This window comes from Pan troglodytes, chromosome X (assembly GCF_028858775.2).
Source record: "Pan troglodytes isolate AG18354 chromosome X, NHGRI_mPanTro3-v2.0_pri, whole genome shotgun sequence".
In the NCBI taxonomy this organism is placed as follows: domain Eukaryota; kingdom Metazoa; phylum Chordata; class Mammalia; order Primates; family Hominidae; genus Pan; species Pan troglodytes.
In genome coordinates this window covers 74,146,851-74,163,543 of record NC_072421.2, presented here as the reverse complement: position 1 = coordinate 74,163,543, position 16,693 = coordinate 74,146,851, and the positions used below count along the sequence as shown (strand labels likewise).

Here is a 16,693-nt window from a genome sequence, read left to right as displayed (position 1 = left end):
AAAATTCGTGTTGTTCCAGCTTTTTATTTTTATACATAAGGTTACAATGAATAATCATGTACAAGCCTTTATTTTAGTTTAGTTTAGTTTAGTTTAAGATGGAGTTTCACTTTTTCTCACCAAGGCTGGAGTGCAATGGCACAATCTTGGCTCACTTCCACTTCCGCCTCCCAGGTTTAAGCAATTCTCCTGCCTCTGCTTCCCGAGTAGTTGGGATTACAGGCACCCGCCACAATGCCCAGCTAAATTTTGTATTTTTAGTAGAGACAGTGTTTCACCGTGTTGGCCAGGCTGGTCTAGAACTCGTGAACTCAGGTGATCCGCCCACCTCGGCCTCCCAAAGTGCTGGGATTACAGGCATGAGCCACCACGCCGGTCTTACAAGTCTATTTATTGACATTTCATTTCTCTCAGTAAATACTCAAAAATAAAGTGTCTGGGTTGTGTGGTAGTTGTATATTATTTGTTAATAAATAATTTTCAATTTTTATTTTTAATTTTAAATTGACAAATTATAGTTGTATATGTTTATGTGGTACAAAATGTGGTTATAATCTATGAATATAATGTGTAATAATTGAATAAGGCTAACATATCTATCACCTCAAATACTTATTTTTGTGGTGAGAACATTTGAAGCTTTCTTAGCTATTTTAAAATGTACATTATTATCTACTATATTCTACATGGTATGCAATATATTGGAATGTAAAAAAAAGTGCAACACTTATTCCTTCTATTTAATTGAGGTTTTGCACCTCTTAACCATAATTTCTTTATTTCTCCCAGTTTCCAGGCCTCTGATAATCACAATTTTACTATCTGATTCTTTGAGTTGGATTGTTTTAGATTCCACATTAAGTATTGTGATATTTGTCTCTCTGTGCTTAGCTTATTTCATATGGCATAATGTTCTCCAATTTCATTCACATAGTCAAAATTGACAAATTTTTTTTGTTTGTTAAGGCTGAATAGTATTTCATTGTGCATACAGGCAGACCTCGTAGATATTGCAGGTTTGGTTCCAGACCACAGCAAAAAAGCAAATATTACAATAAAACAAATTATACAAAGTTTTTGGTTTTCCAGTGCATATAAAAGTTGTGTTTACATTATACTGTAGACCATTTGTGTGTACAATAGCATTATGTCTAAAGTACAATGTATATACCTTAATTCTAAAATATTTTATTGCTAAAAGTGCTAAAAACTTATCTGAGCTTTCAGGGAATCATATTTTTTAATGATGGAAGATTCTGCCTCAATGTTGATGGCTGCTTACTGATTAGGGTGAAAATTGCTAAAGGTTTGAGTGCTTGTGACAATTACTTACAAAAGACAAACATGAATTTTGCTGCATTGATTGACCATTCACAAAACATTTCTCTGTAACATGCCTTGGTATTTGATAGCATTTTATTTACTGTAGAGCTTCTTTCAAAATTAGTTAATCTTCTCAACTTCTCACACTTTATTATCAATTAAGTCTATGTAATATTCCAAATCTTTTATAGTCATTTCAACCATGTTCACAGTATCTTCATCAGAAATAGATACCATCTCAAGAAATCACTTTTTTTGCTGATCCATAAAAAGCAACTCTTTATCTATTTGAGTTTTACTATGAGATTGCAGTAATTCAGTCACATCTTCTAGATCCACATTTAATACTAGTTCTCTTGCTATTTCCACCATATCTACAGTTTCTTACTCCACTAAAGTCTTGAACTCCTCTAAATCATTCATGAGGATTGAAATTAATATCTTCCAAACTCTTGTCAATGCTGATATTTTGACCTCCTTCCATGAAATATTAAAGTTTTAATGGCATGTAGAATGGTGAATCCTTTCAAGAAGGTTTTTAGTTTACTTTGCTCAGGTTCATCAAAGGAATCACTATCTATGGCTGCTATAGCCTTACTAAATATATTTATTAATGAATAAGACTTGAAAGTCAAATGTACTTTTAGACCCATGGGGAATAAAATGAATGTTGTGTTACCAGGCATGAAAACAACATTAATATCCTTCTACATCTCAATCAGCACTGTTGGCTGACCAGGTGCATTATCAATGAGAAGTAATATTTTGAAAGAAATCTTTCTTTCTGAGCAGTAGGTCTCAACAATGGGCTTAAAGTATTCAGTAAACCATACTGTAAATAGATGTGCTTTAATATTGACTTTGTTGTTCCATTGATAAAGCACGGTAGAGTAGACTCAGGGTAATTCTTAAAGGCTCTAGGATTTTCAGACAGGTAAATAAGCATTGTCTTTACCTTTAAGTCACAAGCTGGATTAACCTCTAACAAGAGAATCAGCCTGTCCTTTGAAGCTTTGAAGCCAGGCATTAACTTCTCTCTGTTATGAATATTCTATTATATATGTCATCTTCTTCCAATATAAGGCTGTTTAACCTGCATTAAAAATAAAATGTTTACCGTAGCCACCTTTGTCAATTATCTTAGTTAAATCTTCTAAATAATTTGCTGCAACTTTTGCATCAATATTTGCTGGTTCACATATCCTTCTATGTTGTGGAGATGGCTTCTTTCCTTCAACCTTATGAACCAATTTCTGCTAGATTCAAAGTTTTCTTCTTCAGCTTTATCACCTATCTCAGACTTCATAGAATTTAAGTGAGTCAGGGCATTGTTCAGGATTAGGTTTCAGCTTGAAAGAGTGTAGGAACTGATTTGATTTTCTATCCAGATCACTAAAACTTTGTCCATATCAGCAATAAAGCTGTTTTACCTTCTTTTCATTCATGTGTTCACTGGAGTAGCATTTTAAATTTCCTTCAGGAACCATTCCTTTGCATTCACAGCATGGCTGCTTGGTGCCAGAGGCCTAGCTTTTGACGTGTTTTGGGTTTTGATATTTATTACTCATAAAACTTTGTCTCTTCTACCTTTTGATTTAAATTAAGAGACATGCAACTCTTTCTTTGACTTCGACACTTAGAGGTAATTGTAGGCTTATTAATTAACCTAATTTTTTAAAATTATTATTATCATTATTTTTTATTATATTTTAAGTTCTAGGGTACATGTGCACAATGTGCAGGTTTGTTACATATGTATACATGTGACATGTTGCTGTGTTACACCCATTAACTCGTCATTTACATTAGGTATATCTCCTAATGCTATCCCTCCCAGCTCCCCCAACCCCACAACAGGCCCCAGTGTGTGATGTTCCCCTTCCTGTGTCCAAGTGTTCTCATTGTTCAATTCCCACCTATGAGTGAGAACATGCGGTGTTTGGTTTTTTGTCCTTGTGATAGTTTGCTGAGAATGATGGTTTCCATCTTCACCCATGTCCCTACAAAGGACATGAACTCATCATTTTTTATGGCTCCATAGTATTCCATGGTGTATATGTGCCACATTTTCTTAATCCAGTCTATCATTGATGGGCATTTGGGTTGGTTCCAAGTCTTTGCTATTGTGAATAATGCCACAATAAACATATGTGTGCATGTGTCTTTATAGCAGAATAATGTATAATCCTTTGGGTATATACCCAGTAATGGGACTGCTGGGTCAAATGGTACTTCTAGTTCTAGATCCTTGAGGAATCGCCACACTGTCTTCCACAATGGTTGAACCAGTTTACAGTCCCACCAACAGTGTAAAAGTGTTCCTATTTCTCTACATCTTCTCCAGCACCTGTTGTTTCCTGAATTTTTAATAATCTCCATTCTAACTGCTGTGAGATGGTATCTCATTGAGGTTTTGATGTGCATTTATCTGATGACCAGTGATGATGAGCACTTTTTCATGTGTCTGTTGGCTGCATAAATGTCTTCTTTTGAGAAGTATCTGTTCATATCCTTTTCCTACTTTTTGATGGGGTTGTTTGATTTTTTTCTTGTACATTTGTTTGAGTTCATTGTAGATTCTGGATATTAGCCCTTTGTGAGATGAGTAGATTGTAAAAATTTTCTCCCATTCTGTAGGTTGCTTGTTCACTCTGATGTTAGTTTCTTTTGCTGTGCAGAAGCTCTTTAGTTTAATTAGATCCCATTTGTCAATTTTGGCTTTTGTTGCCATTGCTTTTGGTGTTTTAGTCATGAAGTCCTTGCCCATGCCTATGTCCTGAATGGTATTGCCTAGGTTTTCCTCTATGGTTTTTATGGTTTTAGGTCTAAAATTAAGTCTTTAATCCATCTTGAATTCATTTTTGTGTAAGGTGTAAGGAAGGGTTCCAGTTTCAGCTTTCTGCATATGGCTAGCCAGTTTTCCCAGCAACAGTTATTAAATAGGGAATCGCTTCTCCATTTCTTGTTTTTGTCAAGTTTGTCAAAGATCAGATGGTTGTAGATGTGTGGTATTATTTCTGAGGGCTCTGTTCTGTTCCATTGGTCTATATCTCTGTTTTGGTACCAGTACCATGCTGTTTTGGTTACCATAGCCTTGTAGTATAGTTTGAAGTCAGGTAGCGTGATGCCTGTAGCTTTGTTCTTTTGGCTTATAATTAACCTAATTTTAATATTGTTATGTCTCAGGAAATAAGGAGGCCTGAGGAGAGGGAGAGAGATAGAGGAATAGCCAGAAAGTAGATCAGTCAAAACATATACGTATATTTATTAAGGTCACTGTCTTATATGGGCATAATTAGCTTCTCAAAACAATTTCAATAGTAAGATCACTAATCACAGATCACCATGAAAAATATAATAAAATGAAAAGAATTAAAATATTATGAGAATTACCAAAATATGGCAAAAACATTATGTGAACACGTTGTTGGAAAAATGGCACTGATAAATTTGGTTGATGCAGGATTGCCACAAACCTTCAATTTGCAAAAAAAAAAAAAAAAAGGCAATAACTGTGAAGTGGAATTAAATAAAACGTGCCTATATATACCACTTTATCTTTCTTCATTCATCTTCATATCTTTCTTTATTCCCACCAACAGTGCATAAGCATCCCTGTTTCTCCACATCCATGCCAACATTCATCTGTTGATAGACACTAAGGTTTATTCTATAACTTGGCTATTACGAACAATGCTGCAATGAACATGAAAATGCAGACTTCTTTTCAACATACAGATTTCAACCCTTTGGAGTAAATACCAGGGGGTGGGATTGCTGGATCATATTGTAATTCTATTTTTATCTTTCTGAGAAAGCTCCATACAATTTTTAAAATAGTTTTACTAGTTTACATTTTTACCAATTAGGTACAAGTGTACCCTGTTTTTCACATCCTTGACAACACTTGTCATCATTCATCATTTTTGGTGGAGGGAAGCACACTAGAAATAAAATATTTATCCTCTTTTCTTATATTTTTTTCACTCATTTTATGCACAACTGAAATAGAATATGCATTTTAACTTTATTTTCAAGGGGTACATGTGTAGGTTTCTTACATGAATATAGTGCGTAATGGTAAGGTTTGGGCTTCTGGTGTACCCATCATTCAAACAGTGAACATTGTACCCAATAGATATTTTTACAACACTCACACTCCTCTCCCCCTCCCCTTGTTTGGAGCCCCCAGTGTTCATAACATTCATCTTTGTGTCTATGTGTTCCCATTGTTTATCTCCAACTAATAAGTGAGAACCTGCAGTGTTTGATTTGTTGTTTCTGAGTTATTTTACTTAGGACAATGGCTTCCAGCTCCATCCATATTCTGGCAAAGAACAAGATTTTATTCTTTTTATGGCTGCACAGTATTCCATTGTGTATGTATACCACATTATATTTATTCAATTAACCAGTGAAGACAATGAGGTTAATCTCATGACTTTGCTACTATGAATAGAGTAAACATATGAGTGCAGATTTGTTTTTTATACAATAACTTATTTCCCTTTGGGTAGATAGTAGTTAGATTGCTGGGTAGAATGGTAGTTCTATTTTCAGTTCTTTGAAATAGTTTCATACTGTTTTACACGAGGCTTGTGCTAACTTACATTCCCACCAACAGTGCATAAACAACTGTGTTTCTCCACACCCGTGCCAACATCTATTGTTTTTGATTTTTTAATAATAATTCTGACTAGTATAAACTAGTTTCTCATTGTGGTTTTAATTTGCATTTATCTGATTATTACTGATGTTGTGCATTATTTCATGTTTCTTAGCTGCTTGTATGTCGTCTTTTAAAAAAATGCTCATTCTTGTTCTTTGTCCACTTTTTAATGAAGTTGTTTGTTTTTTCTTGTTGAGTTGTTTGAGTTCCTTGAAGATTATTTTTGTCAGAGGATTAATTTGCAAATATTTTCTCCCACTTTGTAGGTTGTCTGTTTACTCTGTTGAATATTTCTATTGCTGTGCAGAAGCTTCTTAGTTTAGTTTGGTCCCTTTTGTCTATTTTGGGTTTTTATTTTGTATTCACTTTTGAGGTCTTATTTATAAATTATTTTCCTAAATCAATGACCAGAAGAGTTTCTCCTTGATTTTCTTCTGGAATTTTTATAGTTTCAGGCTTTACATTTAGGTCTTTAATCCATTTTGAGTTAATTTTTGTATATCATGATAGGTGAAGGTCCAGATTTATTCTTCTGCATATGGCTGGCCAATTTATTCAACACCAATTATTGAAAAAGGAGTTCTTTCTTTATTGCTTATTTATGCTGGTTTTGTTGAAGGTCAGTTGGTCATAGGTGCGTGGCTTTATTTCAGGATTTTCTATTCTGTTCCATTGATCTGTGTGTCTATTTTGGTACTAGTACAATGCCGTTTTAGTTACTATAACCTTGTAGTATGATTTGATGTCAGGCTATGTAGTGGCTCTAGCTTTGTATGTTTTGCTTAGGATTGCTTTGGCTATTTGTACTCTTTTTTGATCCCATATAAACTTTATTTATTTATTTATTTGTTTGTTTGTTTGTTTGTTTATTTTGAGACAGTCTCATTCTGTTGACCAGGCTGGAATTCAGTGGCATAATCGTGGCTCAGTGCAACCTCTGCCTTTTGAGTTCAAGTGATTCTCCTCCCTTAGTCTCTAGAGTACCCGGGGTTTCAGGCACGCATCACCATGCCAGGCTATTTTATTTTATTTTATTTGGATTTTTAGTGGGGATGGGGTTTCACCATGTTGACCAGGCTGGTCTTGACCTCCTGGCCTCAAGTGATCCACTGGACTCAGCCTCCCAAAATGCTGGGACTACAGGCATGATCCACCGTGCCCGGCTCCATATAAACTTTAGAATTGTTTATTCTAAAGTTGTGAAAAATGTCATTAGTAAATTGATATTAACTGCATTGAATCCATAGACTGCTTTGGGCAGTGTGGTCATTTTAATAATATTTATTCTTCTAATTGATGAGTATGGGACATTTTTCCATTTGTATCATCTACAATTTCCTTCATCAATGATTTCTAGTTCTCCTTGTAGAGACTTTACCTTCTTACTTAAATGTATTCTGGCTTTCTTAAGGCCATTGTAAATAAAATTTCATTCTCAGTTTGGTTCTCAGCTTGATTGTTATTGGTGTATGAAAATGCTACTAATTTGTGTACACTGATTCTTTATTCTGAAACTTTGACTGCAGATTTTGTCAGTTCTAAGAGCCTTTTGGTGGAGTCCTCAGAGTGTTCTAGGTATAAAATCATATCAGTAAAAATAGGTAATTTGATTTAAGTTCTTATTTGAATGCCTTTTATTGCTTTCACTTGTCTCATTGCTCTGTAGGATTTCTAGAACTATGTTGAATAGGAGTGGTGAGAGTGCACAACCTCATCTTGTTTTAGTCTGAGAGAAAATGCTCCCCACTTTTTCCATTTAGTATAATGTTGGCTGTGGGTTTGTAATATAAGGCTCTTATTATTTTGACATACGTTTCTTTAATGTCTAGTTTGGTTTTTTAGTGTTTTTATCGTGAAGGAATGTTGGACTTCGTGGAATCCATTTTCTGCATCTATTGAGATGATTATATGGTTTTTATTTTTAAATCTGTTTATGTGGTGATTGATTTATTGATTTGTATGCCTTGAACCATCTTTGCATCTCTGGGAGAAAATCCATTTGATCACAATGTATTATCTTTTTGATGTGCTATTGGAATTGACTTGTTAGTATTTTGCTCAGGATTTTTTCATTTATGTTCACCGTGGATATTTGTCTGTAGTTTTCTTTCTTGTTATTGTGTGTTTGCCTGATTTGGTATCAGAGTGATACAGGCTTTGTAGTATGAGTTAGGGAGAAATCTCTCCTCTTTAGTATTTTTGAATAGTTTTAGTAGAATTGGTACTAGAGCTTGCATGTACATCCGGCAAAATTTGGCTATGAATCTGTTTAGTCCTGGTATTCTTTGTTGAAAACTTTTACTACTGATTTGATTTAATTGCTCATTATTGGTCTGTTCAGGATTTCTGCTTCTATTTTTAATTATCTATTTTAATTTTTGTGAGTACATAGTAGGTGTATATATTTGTGAAGTAAATTAGATGTTTTGGTACAGGCACATAATGCATAATAATCACATTATAGAAAATGGAGCATCCATTCCCTGAAATATATATCTTTTGTGTTACAAACAATCCAATTATAACTCTTTTTAGTTATTCTAAAATGTGCAATTAAATTACTGTGTTAGACTGTTCTCACATGGTTATAAAGAAATACCTGAGACTGGGTAATTTATAAAGAAGGTTTTGACACAGCTGACATTGTCTCCTCCACACGCTGTTACAGCACTTTCCAGAGCCTTCTCTCTCCTGTGCAAAATAGCAACTCTTAAGGGAAAACTCATTGTACCAGTTGCGGAAGAAGAGGCAACAGTCCAAAACAATAAGATCACTGTAGTGAGTGTTGGACAAGTTGGTATGGCGTGTGCTATCAGCATTCTGGGAAAATCTCTGGCTGATGAATTTGCTTTTGTGGATGTTTTGGAAGATAAGCTTAAAGGAGAAATGATGAATCTGCAGCATGAGAGCTTATTTCTCAAGACGCTTAAAATTGTGGCAGATAAAGATTATTCTGTGACTGCCAGTTATAAGATTGTAGTGGTAACTGCAGGAGTCCTTCAGCAAGAGGGGGAGAGGCGTCTCAATTTGGTGCAGAAAAAATGTTAATGTCTTCAAATTCATTATTCCTCAAACTGTCAAGTACACTTCTGATTGCACATAATTGTGGTTTCCAACCTAGGGGACATTCTTACATATGTTACCTGGAAAATAAGTGGATTACTCAAACATCATGTGATTGGAAGTGGATGTAATCCGGATTCTGCTAGATTTCACTGCCTTATGGATGAAAAATTTGGCATTCATCCCAGCAGCTGCCATGGAAGGATTTTGGGGGAACATAGTGACTCAAGTGTGGCTGTGTGGATTGGCATGAATGTGACAGGTTTTTCTCTCCAGGAATTGAATCCAGAAATAGGAACTGACAATGATAGTGAAAATTGGAAAGAAGTGCATAAGATGGTGGTTGAAAATGCCTATGAAGTCAACAAACTAAATGGATATACCCACTGGGATACTGGATTAAGTGTGGCTGATCTCATTGAATCCATGTTGAAAAATCTATCCAGGATTCATCTCGTGTCAATAATGGTAAAGGGGATGTATGGCATCGAGAATGAAGTCTTCCTGAGCCTTCCATATATCCTCAATGCCCGGGGATTAACCAGCGTTATCAACCAGAAGCTAAAGGATGATGAGGTTGCTCAGTTCAAGAAAAGTACAGATACCCCGTGGGACATACAGAAGGACCTTAAAGACCTGTGACTACTGAGCTCTAGGCTGTAGAAATTTAAAAACTACAATGTGATTAACTCTGAGCCTTTAGTTTTCATCCATTTACTGGATCCCAGTTTGCTTTGATCTTCTTCAACGTGAATTTGGGCTCACAGAATCAAAGCCTATGCTTGGTTTAATGCTTGCAGTATGAGTTCTTGAACAAATAAAATTAACTATTGTAGTGTGTTTCTGAAAAAAAAAAGGGAAAGCAAGAAGGTTTAATTGGCTCATGATTCTGCAGGTTGTACAGAAAGCATAGCATCATCTGCTTCTGAGGAAGCCTCAGGAAGCTTCTCATCATGGCAGAAGGCAAAGGGAGAGCCGTAACATCACATGGTGAAAGCAGGAGCAACAGAGTGAGAGGAGAGGTGCTATACACTTTAAAATGACCAGCTCTCACAAGAATTCACTCACTATTATGAGAGTACCAAGGGGGAATACTGCTAAACCATTCATGAGAAGTCCACCCCCATGATTAAATCACCTCTCACCAGGTCCCACCTCCAACACTGGGGATTATATTTCAATATAAGATTTGGATAGGAACACACATACAAACAATATCAATTATAATTGACTGTAGCCCCCCTGTTGTACTATCACATACTAGGTTTTATTCATTCTTTCTATTTTTTTATACCCATTAACTATCCCTACATCCTCCCCAACCCCCTCCTACCCTTCCCAGCCTCTGGTAACAATCCTTCTACTCACTATCTCAATGAATTTATTTTTTTCTATTTCTTCCTGGTCAATATTGGTAGGTTTTATGTTTCCAGAAATTTATTTATTTCCTCTAGATTTTTTAGTTTGTGCACATAGCAATGTACATAGTAGTCTCTGATGATCATTTTGTATTTCTGTGGAATCTATTGTGACCTCTATTATTTCTTCTAATATTTATTTGAATCTTCTCTTTCTTCTTGGTTAATCTAGCTAGTGGTCTATAAATTTCATTATTATTTCCAAGAACAAATTTTTGTTAATAATTTGCACGGTTTTTGTGGTCTCAGTCTTGTTTATTATTGCTATAATCTTTGTAACTTCTTTTCTTAAGCTAACTTTGTATTTAGTTTGTTCTTGTTTCTCAAATTGCTTGAGGTGCAATGTTAAGTTGTTCATTTGAGATCTTTCTATGCCTTTGATGTAGGCATTTAATGCTGTCAACTTTCCTCTTAACACTACTTTTGCTGTATCCCAGAGGTTTTGCTATGTTGTATCTCTATTTTTGTTCATTTAAAAAACTTGTTTTATTTCTGCCTTAATTTTGTTGTTTACTCAAAAGTTATTCAGGAACAAGTTGTTTAGCTTCAGTGTACTTGTATAGTTTTGAGAGTTCCATTCGGAATTGTTTCTAATTTTATTTTATTGTGGTCCAAGATGATACTTGATAGAATTTTGCTTTTTATTGAATTTATTGACTTGTTTTATGGCCAAGGATAGGACCAATTTTGGAGGATGTTCCATGTGCAGATGAGAAAAAGTGTATTCTGCAGTTGCTGGGTAGAATGTTCTGTAAATGATGTAAATGTCTATTAGTTCCAATTGGTCAACAGTCTAGTTTAACTATAATTTTTTGTTAATTTTCTGCCTTGATGCTCTGCCTAGTGTTGTCAGTGTGGTGCTAAAGTCCCCCACTATTATTTTATTGCTGTTCATTTCTTTTTTTAAGCCTAGTGGTAGTTGTTTTATGAATCTGAGTGCTATTGTATTTAATGCATACATATTTAGAGTACTTGTTCTATTGACCACTTTATCATTATACAAGGCTCTCCTTTGTCCTTTTTTTACTGTTGTTGATTTACAGTTTGTTTTATGTTTTATGTGATATATGAACAGCTGCTCCTAGTTACTTTTTTTCATGTATGTGATATATCTTTTCTCACATCTTTACTTTAAATCTGTAGGTGCCTTTAGCCATTTTCTGTGTCTCTTGTAGGTAGAAGGTGGTTGACTCTTTTTCATTGTATCCAATTTGCCAGTCTATATCTTTTAAGTGGAACATTTAAACCAGGTGTGTTTAGAGTTAATATTGGTATCAGTGAGATTTTCTTTTTGTGATAGTGTTTTTAGTTAGCTAATTTATAGTCTCCATTTTGTGACAGCTTTATAGGATGTGAATTTTGCACTTACATGTGATTTTATGATTATGAGTATCATCCTTTTGCTTTCATGCTTCTAACTCCTTTGAATATTTCTTGTAGGGCTGATCTAGTGGTGATAAATTCCTTTAGCATTTGCTTATCTTTGAAAGACTTTTTTCACCCTCATTTATGAAACTTAGTTTGGCAGGATATAAAATTTTGACTGGCATTTATTTCTTTAAGAAGGCTAAAAAGGTCTGTCTCGCTGGCATTCCAGGCGCCACTGGGTTATGAAAAAAACTCTTGCAGGTAGTTTGGTGTCTGTCCAAATGGCTGCCCAGTTTTGTGCTAAAAACTCAGGGCCCTGGTGGCATAGGCACCTAAGGGAATCTCCTGGTCTGTGGGTTGTGAAGACTGTGGAAAAAGCATAGTATCTGGGGCCAGAGTGCACTACCCCTCATGGCACAGCCCCTCACAGCTTCCCTTGGCTAGGGGAGGGAGTTCCCTGACTCCTTGTGCTTCCTGGGTGAGGCAACACCCCAGCCTGCTTCTGCTCACCCTCTGTGGGCTGCACCCACTGTCTAACCAGTCCCAATGAGATGAGCCAGATACCTCAATTGGAAATGCAGAAATCATCCACCTTTTGCATTGATCTTGCTGGGAGCTGCAGACCGGAGTTGTTCCTATTTGGCCATCTTGACAGTCACCAGCCCCCCATCTCTTATAGCTTGTAGGCTTTCTGCTGAGAAATCTGCTGTTAATCTGATAGACTTTTCTTTATAGGTTACTTTGTGCTTTTTATTCTTTCTTTTGTCTTAACTTTGGATAAGGAAACTGTGGTATACATATATGATGGAATACTACTCAGGGATTTTTGTCACCAGCAGGTGTGTTTTGCAAGAGCTCCTGAAAGAATCACTAAATATGGAAAGGAAATACTGGTACCAACAACTGCAAAAACACATTAAATTATAAAGACCAATAAAACTATGAAGAAACTGCATCAACTAGTGTGCAAAATAACCAGCTAGTATCATGATGACAAGATAAAATTCACACATAAAAATATTAACCTTAAATGTAAATGGGCTAAATATCCCAAATAAAAGACATAGACTGGCAAATTGGATAAAGAGCCAAGACCCATCAGTGTGCTGTACTCAGGAGACCCATCTCATGTGCAAAGACACACATAGGCTGAAAATAAAGGAATGGAGGAAAATTTACCAAGCAAATGGAGAGTGGAAAAAAGCAGGAGTTACAATTCTGGTTTCTGACAAAAGACACTTTAAACCAACAAAGATCAAATAAGACAAGGAAGGGTATTACATAATGGTAAATGAATCAATTCAACAAGAACAGCTAACTATCCTAAATGTATATGCACCCAACACATGAGCACTCGGATTCATAAAACAAGTTCTTAGAGACCTACAAAGAGACTTGGACTCCCACACAACAATAGTGGAAGACTTTAACACTCCACTGTCAATACTAGACAGATCAATGAGACAGAAAATTAGCAAGAATATTCAGGACTTGAACTCAGATCTGGGTCAAGTGGACCTAATAGATATCTACAGTATTCTCCACCCAAAATCAATACAATATACATTCTTCTCAGTGCTGCATACATGGCATTTATTCTATAATAGACCCCATAATTGAAGTAAACTCCTCCTCAGCAAATGCAAAAGAACTGAAATCATAACAAACAGTCTCTCAGACCACAGTGAAATCTAATTAGAACTCAGGATTAAGAAACTCACTCAAAACCACACAACTACATGGAAATTGAACAATCTGCTCCTGAATGACTCCTGGGTAAATAATAAAATTAAGGCAGAAATCAAGAAGTTCTTTGAAATCAATGAGAACAAAGAGACAATGTACCAGAATCTCTCGGACACAGCTAAAGCAGTGTTAAGAGGCCCCACCCAGTGAGGAGGGATTGCTCAGGTTCAGACCAGAAGAGGCACTCTGACTGCAGTCTTCCACAGCTGGTGTGTTGGGCTGTGGGGAATACATCTTGGGACCTGGCAATCAAGCACCCTTGGCTCTAGCAGGGTAAAAGTGTTACCTGGAGCTATAGAGATGGCTGCCGCTCTTCCCCAGTTCTAGAAGCTTAGTGTGTTAGGCAGCTAGCAGTCCCAGTGTTGGCTGCCACCCTTCCCCCAAGGAACTCAGATGGCTTAGACAGCAGGCAGCAACAGCTGTGATGATGGCCACCCCTCTGCCAAGGAACTCAGCAGGCTTAAGCAGATTCTAGCTGAGTGGCTGTTGAGAATCTGCACAGCTCCATTGTTGGGACCCTAGGCCCCAGTGGCATGGGCTCATGAGTAGGATCTTTATTTCCATGGGTTGTACAGTTCTTTTGCACAGAAACTGTGCAAAAACACAGTTTCCCAGGCTGGGTAGCACACTCACTCACTGCCTCCCTTGGCTGGGGGTTGGGGGCTTCTTTGCCCCATGTGGCTCTCAGAAGTGCCACCACACCACAGTGCTCTTTCTTCCTCTCTGTGGGTCATCCCAGCCATCTAGTCAGTCCTGATGACAGAACCTGGATACCTCAGTTGCTGGTGCAGGATTCACACACTGTTTTAGTTCTTATTGATGGGAGTCTCTGATCTCTGCTATTTCAAGTCAACCATCATGGCCCCACTTCTCCAGATATCTCTTCAATATACTGATTTCCTTTCTTTTGGGTATATACCCAGCAGTGGGATTGCTGTATCATATGGTAGTTTAATTTTAGTTTTTGGGGGAAACTTCAAACTGTCTTCCATAGTGGTTGTATTAATTTACACTTCCACCAGCAGTGTACAAAGGTGCCCTTTTCTCCACATTCTCACCAGCCTTTGTTATTGTCTCCTTTTGAATATAAGGCATTTTGACTGGAGTGAGGTGATAACTCATTGCAGTTTTAATTTGCAGTTCTCCAATGATCAATGATGTTGAGCAACTTTTCATATGTCTGTTTGGCATTTGTATGTCTTCTTTTGATAAATGTCTATTCAAATCTTTTGCCCATTTTCTAAACTGGATTATTAGACTTTTTCTATAGAGTTGTTTGAGCTTCTTATATATTGTGGTTGTTAATTCCTTGTCACATGAGTAGTTTCAAAATATTTTCCTCCAATCTTAAGTTGTCTCTGCATTTTGTTGACTGTATCATTCATTATGCAGAAGTTATTTAGCTTGGTAAAATCTTATTTATCAATTCTTGTTTTGGTTCAATGTGCTTGTGGGGTGTTGCTTGAGAAATTTTTCCCCTACCTTTGCCCTGGAAACTTTTCCTAAAGTTTTCTTATACTAATTTTTCACATTTTGAGGTCTTAAATTTAAATCAATTTTGATTTGATTTTTGTATATGGTGAGACATAGGTGTCTAGTTTTATCATTCTGCATATAGATATTCAGTTTTTCCAGCACTATTTGTTGAAGAGATTGTCTTTTCCCCAGTGTATGCTATTGGCACCTTTCTTGAAAATGAAGTCACTAAAAATGCATGGAATTGTTTCTGAGTTCTGTATTCTGTTGCATTGGTATATGTGTCTGTTTTTATGGCAGGATCATGCTATTTTGGTTACTGTAGCTCTGTAATATAATTTGAAGTCAAATAATGTGACTCTTCCCATTTTATTCTTTTTGCTTAGGATAACATTGACAATTCTGGATTTTTAATGATTTCATAAAAATTTTATAGTAGCTTTTCTATTTATGTGAAGAATATAGTTGATATTAGGTTGGTGCAAAAGTAATTGATGTTTTTGCACTTAGAAGCAACTGAAATATTTGGATAGAAAATGCATTGAATCTGTAGATTGCTTTGGGAAGTGTGGACATTTTAACAATATTAATTCTTTCTATCCATGAACATAGAATTTTTTTATTTTTTCTGTCCGCTTCAATTTCTCTTATCAGTGTTTTATACTTTTCATTATAGCAATCTTTCACTACTTTGCTTAATTTCTGGGTATTTAGTTTTATGTATGGCTATTGTAAACGGAATTACTTTTTAAATTGTTTTTAGATTGTTCACTGTTGGCATATAGAAATGCTACAGATTTTTGTATGTTGATGTTGTATGCTGCAACTTTACTGAATTTGTTTATTTATTCCAATGTTTATTAGTAAAATCTTCAGGGTTTTTCATATATAAGATAATATTATCTGCAAACAAAAATAACTTGACTTCTTTTATTCTAATTTAGATGTCCTTTATTTTTTCTGTTGACTCATTGTTCTAGCTAGGGCTTCCTGTACTATGTTAAATAACAGTGATGAAGATGGGCATTCTTGGCTTGTTCCAGATCTTGGAAAAAGTCTTTCAGTTTTTCTTTATTTAGTATTATACTAACTGTCAGCCTGTAATGTATGTCTTTTGTTGTGTTGAGGTATGTTTCTTCCACTCCCAGTTTTTGAGGGTTTTTTTTATTATTATGAATGGATGTTGAGTTTTATCAAATGTATTTTCAGTATCAATTGAAATAATCATATGGTTTTTATACTTCATTCTGTTGATATGATATATCACATTAATTGGTTTGCATATGTTGAATGATCCTTGCATACCAGGGATAAATCTCACTTGGTCATAATGAATGCTCTTAATAATATGCTGTTGAATTCAGTTTGCTAGTAGTTGTTGAGGATCTTTGCATCAATATTTATAAGTAACATTAGCCTATAGTTTTCTTTTTTCTGATGTGTCTTTTTCTGGTTTTGGTATCAGAGTAAAACTGGTCCCATAGAAGAGATTTGGAAATATTTCCTCCTCTATTTTTCCAAACAGTTCGAGTAGGATTGGTATTAGTTTTTAATTTTTACTTCAATGTTTGGAAAAATTCAGCTGTAAAGCCATCTGTTCCCAGGCTTTTCTTCACTGGGAAACTTTTTG

General features: G+C 35.7%; 1 pseudogene; it reads left to right on the top strand.

The window, feature by feature from the left end:
- Positions 1 to 8,670: 8,670 nt before the first annotated feature.
- LOC107970996 (L-lactate dehydrogenase B chain-like) lies at positions 8,671 to 9,895 on the top strand (annotated as a pseudogene).
- The last annotated feature ends 6,798 nt before the right edge of the window (positions 9,896 to 16,693 follow it).